Source organism: Mus caroli, chromosome 12 (genome assembly GCF_900094665.2).
Source record: "Mus caroli chromosome 12, CAROLI_EIJ_v1.1, whole genome shotgun sequence".
Taxonomy (NCBI): Eukaryota; Metazoa; Chordata; class Mammalia; order Rodentia; family Muridae; genus Mus; species Mus caroli.
This window is the reverse complement of record NC_034581.1, coordinates 62318860-62319947: the sequence shown is the minus strand read 5'-3', so window position 1 is coordinate 62319947 and position 1088 is coordinate 62318860. Positions and strand designations below refer to the sequence as shown.

The following is a 1088-nucleotide window of genomic DNA, read 5'->3' as shown; positions in this document are numbered from 1 at the left end:
TGGTTTTGGACAAAACACTGAAGAACAAATTATGGTAAGTATTACAATTATAACATCCAAAAAATGATTAACCCTTTCAACACAAAGCACTTCAAGTTGATGACATATCAGTACTATGCTTTCTAATTTTGGAAAATATCAAATGATGATAAAGCATGCTTATAGATTTTAGAGGGGAAAATATTTCTTCAGGCAAGGATGTGCCCAATTACAAAATCACATAAATTCAAGACATTTACCTATACATTGTATATTATTAAAGTGCTAAATGGAATTTGTAGAAAATTTAATGTCATAAATATAAAAATCTAAGATCAAAAACTCAGGTGACAGCAGACGCTGGCAAGGATTTGGAGAAAGAGGAACATTCATCCATTGCTGGTAGAATTACAAGTTGGAACAACTACTCTGGCAAATCATTTTGGCAGTTCCTCAGAAAATTGGACATAGCCCTACCTGTTAACCCAACTATACCACTCCTGGGCATATACCCAGAAGATGTTCCAACATATAGTAAGAAAACATGCTCCACTATGTTCATAGCATCCTTATTTATAATAGCCAGAAGCTGGAAAGAACCCAGATGCCCCTCAACAGAGGAATGGATACATAAATTGTGGTACATTTACACAATGGAGTACTACTCAGATATTAAAAACAATGAATCCATGAAATTCTTAGGCAAATGGATGGACCTAGAAAATATCATCCTGAGTGAGGTAACCCAATCACAACACACATGGTATGTTCTCACTGATAAGTTGATATTAGCCCAGAAGCTGGGAATACCCAAGATACAATTCACAGACCACGTGAAGCTCAAGAAGAAGGAAGACCACAGTGTGGATACTTCGGTCCTTCTTAGAAAGGGGATCAAGTCTATGGCCATACCACCCTGAACGCACCCGATCTTGTCTGATCTCGGAATCTAAGCAGAGTCGGGCCTGGTTAGTACTTGGATGGGAGACCGCCTGGGAATACCAGGTGCTGTAGGAAGAAAGAAAGAAAGAAAGAAAGAAAGAAAGAAAGAAAGAAAGAAAGGAAGGAAGGAAGGAAGGAAGGAAGGAAGGAAGGAAGGAAGGAAGGAA

The 1088-nt window shown here is 38.2% G+C and overlaps 1 non-coding gene across 1 annotated transcript; it reads left to right on the top strand.

Annotated features, from left to right (window-relative positions):
- The first annotated feature begins 877 nt into the window (after positions 1 to 877).
- On the top strand, positions 878 to 996 carry LOC115032893. The gene has a single exon (XR_003838542.1). It is a non-coding gene; the product is annotated as a 5S ribosomal RNA (ribosomal RNA).
- The last annotated feature ends 92 nt before the right edge of the window (positions 997 to 1088 follow it).